A 9173-nucleotide genomic window follows, 5' to 3' on the forward strand; every position below is an offset into this window, starting at 1 on the left:
TAACATTGTAGTTTGTGAGAAAGCAGGAGAGATATCCTGCCCTGTTGCTACAAAAGCAGCTGCAAGTCAAGTGGCAAGAAGAAGCTTCCCTGAAAAGGGAAATAATTCCCTTTTTCTGTCTCTTCTGAATCACTCCTATAAACTGTAGCACTGACTTTGTTACTGGAAGAACAAGGATGAAATGTTTGTAGGATCCCCAGGTGGTCTCAGACACCACACCAGCCTCTTCAAACGCATTTGTACACCTTCATGGTTTCTGTTTAAGCTTGAAGTAACATATAAGCACATATAAAAAATCAATTAGACTTAGATCAATTTGTGATCTCAAAAATGCAGTATTATCCTTTTACAATTAGAAGTTTCTGTGCTGAATTTAACAAGGCATAAAGCAGAATAAAACAGCACTGCTTCTCTTCTTGCATATGACTTGTCCTGGAGCTGGAACCCAAGGGCTGGAGGGCCTTAGGGTGGCTTAACACCGTTCTTACCTCTGTCCTCACACACTAAAAAGGCCAAGTCTTGGACATGTACCCCACTGCTGCCACTTCCAAACCATGCCAAACCAGACCAAATCATGCTATCTTGTCTGGAAATTTCTCCCTGACAAAATGATACCTTTTCCACCCCATTGATTTCATACTGGAAAGCAGTAACAGAAAATTATTCATTTAGCACATGATTTTACATCAAGGGCAAGTGGCAACACGCAGCTTTAGAGAAGGTTAAGTGTCATGCTAACATTTCATATTCTAATACTAATAATTTTATTTAATATTTAATAGAGCTTTTTTGGTGTTTAGATAAGAATTCAGCAAGCTTTCTCAGCCACACTTCAGTTTCTGGAATGTTGTATGCCCTGTCCCTCACAGCACTTATTCACACATTAGGAAAATATTGACATGGTGTTGTTATCCTATTTGTGCAGGGGTCTCATCTGCTGCTGATGCGTCGTTCCTTCAATCAGCCGTAAGAGCGCCCATGTGTCACACAATCAGCGTCAGACATTTACAGCCTCCACCCAGTAGCTCTTCAGCATGCACAGCTCCCATTGACTCAAGTGGGAGTTTTATAAATTTAAGGGCAGTAGGATTGGAGCAGTTCCAGCAAATGATCCCTGCCTGCATTTGTGAGGACAAAATGAAAGCTCTTTGACTTTCCAACAGCAGCATCACTGGGACTCCCCACACCACATTTTTCATCCCTTTTTGGTTCTACATAGCCAATGATTATCCTCATCAAGAAAGGGCTCAACTTTTTTTTCACTCAGGGTGTCACAAGAACTTTTTCCCTTCAGTCTACTACACAGTGGTTCTGGGGAATTCAGCCCCCAGGGTTTCCAGGATCAGGCCCCACCTGATAACATTTCAGGAACTCTCAAGACAAGAAAAACTGGATTTCTGCCAGATAAATGATATGCATAGATTCTTTGCTTAGACCAAAAAGATTAGGCCTACTGTCCAGAGCTTCCTGATGAGTTAAAGATGTGACTCTTCAAAGCACTTTTATCCCAAAGTAGCATTAATATTTCCCCCCTTTTTTACTGCTCTGTTTTAGTCATTAAAAAACCTGGCACATATTTGCTTTCTCTTTCTGAAAGCGCTTGTTTCCTTATTTAAAAAGGTTTAAAAGTCTGCCCACTATCCCTCACTGACACAGAGCTGCAGCCCAGGCAGCCAAGCAGTTGTAATCCAGCCTGAGCTCCTCAGCAGACAGGTTGGACAAAACTCTCCCTGTGAGCTGCACTGCCGACGGCTCCTGGAGCAAGGTTTGTGGGAGAAAGCCACAGAACCAGGAGTATTGAGCTGTTACACATCTCAGCTGCTCCCCCTGCTCTTGCAAAAGAAATTGTTGGTATACTGGACACTGCAGAGGACAGTAGTGGTAGTTTTCTGGGCACACAGTGCTTTTTATGGCTATTGAGAGTTTTCAGAAATTTGTATGAAAATGAAATCTCACCAATTTATTACTATTTTAGTTTTGTTACCTCATGATAAATTCATGAGCCATACCACAAGACGGACACATTACATGTTGTGTTAAAATGGCAGGGCAATTCCTCCCACCTTAGGCAACAAACTGAGGTGCTGAACTTAAAAACCTTGTTTTACACCTCTTTCCTGAGCAATGGATTCAGGTAGATGTCTCTGGGGCACTCCTTGGATTTTTGGTGGCATGAATCAGCTGATATACAAACCTCTTTTCCCTAACAAAGACATTATCACTGCCTAACTTATTTTTGATGAGAGACTGAATACTTAAAGCTCTTCCCTCATATGCAGACTGAGTTCAGAAGTTTTGAAAGACTGAAGAAAACTAGGGGAAAATCAGGGCAGATAACAACGAAGGAGTGGCAAATAACAGGCTTGTGTATACCATCCTGAACAAGGATTTTCTGGAGGCTGTATTTTGTTTTTATGGTGGGTGTATGTGTAATTTAGACTTTGTTTAGCTTTTAAACTGCCAGTGAAAGAACAAAACAGGGAGTAACTTAAAATACACATTAATTTGGGCTCATCTTATCTTCAGCACTATTTTGGTGCTGTGTTGCTACATTTTAAGAAGAAAAACTACCATAAGGGCATAAAGCTTTGATTTGGAATTGAAATTTCTCAGAGCTTCCGAGTATGTGAGGTGAAAAATGTTCTTCTGAGCAGGTCAGATGTAGACCTCAGTTCTGTTCACATCCTGGCATAGTCAGGGATCTGGGTTTTCATTTAACCCTGTACACATCTCTTCAGCTTCTCTCTTCTCTCCTGGGAATGCAAGGAATGGAAGGGTCGAGGGGGAGAGGAACTTATTTCATTAAAAACCGGAGAGATTTTATTATATCTTTCTGAATTGTCACAAAATTAGAAAATGAATGGAAGGAACAGTCGTTATGACATCTTGTCATTCCAACTCTGCCTTTTTTCCAGCTCCCATAGGCCGTGCTGGACGTGCTGCTATCTGCAGATCTATAAGGTATGAATCATCTCACACATTGCCGAGGTGAAACCTGGCAACTCTTTAACAGCACCACTGCAACACTATGGAACATTTTAAAACAGGAAATTAAGAATACCTGAGCCAACTAAAACCACAGGGGGAAGTTTAGATGGACAGAATTTAATTACCCATTTTGGAATTTGGCCAGGACACCAAAACTTACACCCCAACCCTGCTGTAAAGTGCCATCGGATCTTTAATACTAACAACTGTTCAAAACATCAGCTTTAGATCTGCTCCAAATGAGAACAGCACTAGAAGTCATCCAAGACCTGTTAAGGTATTCATTTACTACTGACTGTCAGGAAAGCTACAAGATACTGATTCACACAAACAAGCTAAAGTAAAGCACAGCAAGCAAAATATCTCTCCTATCAGCACTGGAGGTTTAATGTTTTTAGGAGAATTCAGTGTATTTTCAGAAGTGCATCAAGAAAAAAAAACCCCAACATATTTTATTATCTCAGCCGTCAAAACATCCTTGTGCCCCCCTTGCAGAAGCCCCAGATATATGCCACTGCTCAGCCCTTTGTTTGTTGCCATTTGTAGCATGGAAAAGAGAGACACTATAGTGAATAACAGTGTGTCAGCTTTAAAGGGAAGATTAAAGACTGAAAGTCTATACATTTTCACTTCTCACATTATTTTCCTAAAGCAAGCTGTATGCTATTTAAATGTTTATTTGTGGTGAAGATGAAAAATTTGTTTTGTGGATTATCTTTTCAAGAAGAGTAGGATTTCTACAAATCATGGTTCTTGAAATTCCTTAGGCTGAGGAATTATGTCAGCCTTGAAAAGCATGGGTTCATTATTCACATCGTGTTACCCTGTTGACATAATTCCCTAACAGACTGGGACATGAGGTATCCCATTTTGATACTTCAACATACAGCCACTGCTTTTGCCTCCTCTAAATAGTAAACATTTCTGTGTTCCTGTTTTAAAAAATCCTTTGAGCAGTATATCTATATAAAAAAGAAAATCTGGGTTAGCTGTGGTCTACCAGCAATTTATCAAGCAGTATTATTAGTTATGACTGTGGGATATTTTTCATTATCTGAGGATTATTAATAGAGACACTATATACATAGTGATTATTCCTTTACTAATAATTGAGATAATATCAATATGAAGCCTAGTTTCATTAACACCTTAGTAAAGGGACTATGATGTGAAGTTTTTGGGTTTTTTTATTCCATCCAATTTGTAATCAAAAGTTATTTAATAGTAGAATCAGTCTTTACTTATAACTGAGGTTGCGGACTTTGGGAGTTGGCAGAGCCAGCTGCTGGGCTGCTGGGAGCCAGACTCTTTTTGATCTTCAAATTGAATGGTTTCCTTTGATCACCTAGACAATAGATCATAAAAGAACAGAGCTTTTACCCATATCTCCCTAAATTTGCAGGTAAATAATGAGATGGTCTGAACTCAGGCTGGAGTGTAAGATTTTTAACAAACAATTCTCCCCTTTGAAGTAGACTTAGTAAAATTAGCATATAAATGAGCAATGCTGCTACATAAGGACATGTGGCTGGAGAGGAGGGATAATTGGCTGAGGGGGCTAGTTTCTAAATGAGGTCGTTTGCTGAGTGACCGGCAGACTACAGGTGTGCTGTGTTCTGTGAGGTGAGGAGAGCTGAATGTGGGGTTTGCTCAAGCCGGGGACCTGGTGTGGGAGAGGACTGAGCTCTGTAACCAGGCTGGAAAGTGCTAAGCTAGGTGGGAGATAGACCTTGCCTCTGCAGCAGGAGGCATTGTAATCGGGGCTGTGGAGTCAGGCTGTGGTCCATCACACCGACATTGGCCTCTGTCATCCGCAGCTGTGCAGTGCTCTGTGATAGGATCCTCCATACATCTCCTCAGAGCTGCCTTTGCTGGGCCTGTGAAGGACCATTATGCTGAAATAGCTGCACCAGTGGCTGCTGACAAGAGCTGCATGAGCTGAATTCACTGACCTCCAAAAGCCAGAACAAGGATTTAGTATGGTGGTAGCAGGTTAACATTAGGATTTTGAGCTTCAGAACTTTTTATTTCACCAAAATAGTTGGAATTTCCTACCCCAGTGGGAAACTGCCACCTTGTTACATGTTACCTTGGACACCCTCCTCTCTTCATGAATGAGGCAGCTCTCTTGGGACCAAAACACCCTTGTCCTTCCATGGCAGGGACACGTGGCTGGAGGTCTCTCAGTAGCAGCACTTGCTAATGTACTAAAATGAAAAAAAATAACTTAAGTATGGATGTTTTGAGTCAGCTTTCAACAAAAATTTCTCAGTGTGCTTGAAGCAATCATGTTCTGTTCACTTGCTCCTTTATGCAATTTAATAAAAATTGAACTTGAGATTTACAGAGGACAGTAGACCATGATCCCAGGGGCACCTGAATAGCAAATGGGACAGTCTGTTCCGTGTGGAACAAAACCAAGCTCTAATTCCCTGTGACTTGCTTTGAGGATAGGTACAGACTGAGTTTCTGCAGAAAACATCAGCACATTCTGGAGGTACTCATGATCCTTTGGCCCAGATACTACTGAGATCACCTTTGCACTTACCTGTATAGGAGACCAGATTGGGCCCTCTTCAGTGTAACCCTCATGTAACATGGGAGGCTGAAGGCTGAATCCAGCTCTTCTACATCTTAACTGAGTGTTAAGGGCAATATTTTTTTAAGATATAAATGACACTTCAGTCTCTTGTGAATGTATCCTGGAAAAAGAGTTTCTGTACATCAGATATTCCCTCATCATAATACAATTCCCTCATCATAATACTCCTTCCCTTGGAGACCTGTTAGGACAGGACTTTTTGCTGCTACTGAGCACAGCAACCCTCTGGAATTTTTGGCTTACTGCTGGAGCACTGTCTGAGGCTTTTTCAGGAGGTAAGGTGGGCTGCAGCAGCCAATGGTGCTGGGAAGAGCCAAGTACCTGTTTTGACACAGGTGGGTGAACCAGGAAGGGGCTTTGGGGAGGATTTTTGGAGGTGCTTGAATGTGGGGAGCTGTTGGTGGGTTTGGACAAGGGGAAGCTAATGCAGAGCTTTGGAAAGATATGGGGATGGCAGAAGCTGGGGCCTCTCCAGCTGGCATCAGGGCATGTTTGTGAAAAGGACCAAGGGGTGGGGAAGGTTGAAATGGATAGGTTCAGAAATAGGAGTTTTGTCACAGAGGAGGGGGAGAGCTGGGGCAAGGGCTGGAGCAGGAGGGCAATGGGCACCAAAGGAAATGGATTTATTAAACGCCTCTGACTTAGATATTGTGTTTGGGGCAATCTTCATTCCTGTTTTCCTTCTCCTCCCTCCCTGGGTTTTTTTTTTGGTTGGTTGGTTGGTTGGTTTGGGGTGTTTTGTTTGTTCATTCATTCATTTGTTGTTTTTTTTTTTTTTTTTCCTGATGGCAACAGGAGTAGCTTTGCCCAGCTAAACAGAGATCATTGGCTCCAAAAAAAATTGATATGAGCTTTTTCTGCACTTCTGAAATCTTTCAGTCCTCACCTTTTATATTTATTAGCTCAAAGTTATTCACCAAAAGTTGACCTGAATTCTCAAACTAGTTTTCTTCTGGAGAATAAACTCTTCACTAAAAACATATGTGCCCGTCACTACACTAAATGCAGGCAGTCTATTTACTTGCTGTTTGGCTGATAGCTGGCCCCTTCCCAGCAGCACAGAGGAGATGGAAGGCATTAAGAAAAGCTCTGAATATTGCTGGCTGAATAGTCTGCAAAAAAGGATAAGGATGACAGGACTGAAATCCTAGCACTGTTTAGAGGCACTTGGAAGATTTTGCTACAGTTTCTATTAAAAAAAAAATAAAATTAAAATTCAGTGGAAGTTACACAAATGAAAACCATGCACAGCACTTTGAAACCACACCACTGTTACACCATAAATACATGGGAATTAAACAAAAATAATAAAAAAGGATTTTAGTTGCAGGCAATGCACTTTAAGGGCTCTGCTCAGTATGAAGTAACCTCAAAAGTACATTCCAGAACTGGTTTCTCCATTACATGGAAGAAAGGAGCAAACAGAACAGCAAATACAGAGGCACAGCATCTGCAAAGACTTCACAGGCTGGCCACTGCTCTAGCACACTTGCCATCCCTGCTGAGCATGTTTCTTGGTGGGACAGAATCTGACCTTGGGCTGATGGGTTGATTGGAAACTCCAGGCAGAAAAGCTGGGCAATTTGATCACCTTTGCAAAAGCAAGGGGGTGGCAGAGAAGCTAAATGTGCAGCTGGTGTTCAGGAACCCTGTTGGTACAAATGTAGGGGCCCTCAATGATGCTACTGTGTCAGTCAAAATATTTTCAAAGTAAAAAGGGGTGCAGAGACAGAGAGCAACAACAGCCTCCAAAATGAACTGAACCACTGTCCTGGTTTGGGCTGGGACAGAGTAAATTTTCCTCATGTGGTACAGTGCCGTGGTTTGGATTCTTTATGGGAATCACGTTGATAACACACTGATGGTCTGGCTTTTGCTCAGTGGTGCTTTCTCTGAATCCAGAACTTTTCTGGGTCCTGTGCTTTGCCTGTCTGCAGGTGCACAAGAAGCAGGGAGGGAGCACGGCCAGGAGAGCTGACCCAGACTGACCAAAGGGCCATTCCATTCCACAGGACATGTTGATTAAATGAACTGGGGGGAGCTGGCTGGGGGCACCAATTGCTGCTCAGGAATGGACAGGGTATGGGAGCAGTGAGCAATTTTAGTGTGCATTGCATGTTTCTTTTGGATTTTATTCCTCTCTCTCTCTCTCATTTTCATTGTTATTATTACTATTATCATTAGAATTATTATATTTTACTTTTAATTAATAAACTATCCTTATCTCAGTCTAGGAGTTTCATATTTCTTTTCCTTGATTCTCCCCACCATCTCACCAGGGAGGAAGTGTGTGTGGAAGAGTGGGTGGGGTGTGAGCAAGGAGATTTGTGGTACTCAGTTTCCAGCTGGGGTTAAGCCACAACAACTGTGCTGTGCCAATAGCTTGATTTGGAGACACCAGCAAGAATTGTGTAAAGGTCTTTAGGGTAACGGAGTAGCATTTAAAAAAATGGTGTATATCCTCTAAATACATTTCCCAGGAGAGAGACCACACTGTTGGCTCAGGCAGGTGACACAGAAGGGGGAGTTCCCATTCAGGGGGGTACAAAGCAGGCTCTTGGGGCCTCCACAGAACTGAAAACATATCTTGAGTGTTGATGAAGCATGGAACAGAAAAAGAGCTTTTTTTTTCCATATGGGGGGATCAATTTGGTGGCATTGCAAGGGAAATATTTCACTAGGAAATAGGAATAGTCATCAAGGAAAGATATAGGAAACAGAAAAATCACAGGATGAAGTAGGCTTAGTAGCAGAACAACTGGGGGGTTGACAAATTACCAGAAAAGTGATATTCTCAAAAGTACAAGCAATAGCAAAGGCTCCACTGAAAATGAGGTTAGTTTTGAAAATTAGCATCACATCTGTCTAGTTCCAATAATCCTTGTCCATTTTAGAATGGAGCTCATGACACAAGATATCTGCTATAAATAATCAAATACATTATAACCTGGACATATCCTCTACATCAAATAATCCTGCTATAAAAACTGAGAATAAAGGAATTTGCTGGATGACTAGCACTCAAGAAATTGTTCCCTGGTGGGTTATTTGCAGCCTATTCTCTACTGCAGTAGTTTATGTTGAATAACTCACAGCTGTGGAAATACCTGCACAATGGAATTTAACACTGCTAATAAAGGGATCCAAATTGGCCCAGCTCCACTCAGGACTGACAAATGTTAAGACATACAAATATCTCGGGTTGTGTAAAAGGCTGAGTGGCCTCAGTGCAGGACTGTGGATGCTCAGGCAGCGGGGCTGTGCCCACTGCCAGGGGTGGGATGGGGTCACGGATAAGCTGGGCAGCAGAGTGCACTGTGCTCCTCATCAGGGCACTGCTGGCTTCCATCAGGGACCAAGGATGTGCCACGAGGCCAGATAAGCTCTGAAGCTTTTTTGGTTTTGTACAGAAAGTGAGGTTCTCAACACAATCCTTTTGTGAGAGTTATAGGAAGCTGTTTTTTAGGAACTGCTTGCTGCTTTGTGTGCACAGAAAGTGCCAAAAAGCCACACATGTATGCAGTGGCCACAGTCCAGTCAGAGTTATCCAGTTGGGGTCACATGTGAAGCACCAGCTGACTTA

The 9173-nt window shown here is 42.2% G+C and overlaps 2 long non-coding RNA genes across 2 annotated transcripts; one reads left to right on the forward strand and one right to left on the reverse strand.

Annotated features, from left to right (window-relative positions):
- Positions 1 to 1904: 1904 nt before the first annotated feature.
- On the reverse strand, positions 1905 to 6015 carry LOC147652943 (uncharacterized). Its single transcript, XR_015286863.1, has 2 exons — positions 5537 to 6015; positions 1905 to 5195 (listed from the first exon to the last, which is right to left on the reverse strand). It is a non-coding gene; the product is annotated as an uncharacterized LOC147652943 (long non-coding RNA).
- Positions 4427 to 7818, forward strand: LOC111928400 (uncharacterized). The gene is made up of 2 exons (XR_002864094.2): positions 4427 to 4611; positions 4806 to 7818. It is a non-coding gene; the product is annotated as an uncharacterized LOC111928400 (long non-coding RNA).
- Positions 7819 to 9173: the final 1355 nt, after the last annotated feature.

The sequence above is a fragment of the Cyanistes caeruleus genome, chromosome 5 (genome assembly GCF_971803275.1).
Source record: "Cyanistes caeruleus chromosome 5, bCyaCae1.hap1.1, whole genome shotgun sequence".
Lineage (NCBI taxonomy): Eukaryota > Metazoa > Chordata > Aves > Passeriformes > Paridae > Cyanistes > Cyanistes caeruleus.